The sequence below is a fragment of the Panthera uncia genome, chromosome C2 (assembly GCF_023721935.1).
Source record: "Panthera uncia isolate 11264 chromosome C2, Puncia_PCG_1.0, whole genome shotgun sequence".
NCBI classification, from domain to species: Eukaryota; Metazoa; Chordata; class Mammalia; order Carnivora; family Felidae; genus Panthera; species Panthera uncia.
Window position 1 is genome coordinate 152982229 of NC_064810.1, and position 379 is coordinate 152982607.

The following is a 379-nucleotide window of genomic DNA, read 5'->3' on the forward strand; positions in this document are numbered from 1 at the left end:
TAGGAAAATCATCAGAAAGCCTAATTAAAAACAGAGGTAACAAGATCTCTGAACCAGAGGCACACTTGCAACTACGATCGAACAGCACCGTCCGTAACGACTTTTTAGGGTATTTTTGTGGACTACAGATAAGAAGCTGAGTGAGCAAAGGACAAAAACGTTTGGTAACAAAGCTCATGCCAGCGAGGGCTTCCTTGTTTGCTAGAAGGCGAAACAGATGGGAGGAGAAACTTCTTTCCATGAGCCACCCTACTGAAATCAGAAGGGCTATGGAGACTAACCCAGCAACGAAAGGCTGCAGAAATTTGGTCATCTGTACCCATCCACAGGTGACCAAAAGAAACCGTCCTCAATTACCTGAAAAACGAGTGATCTGACG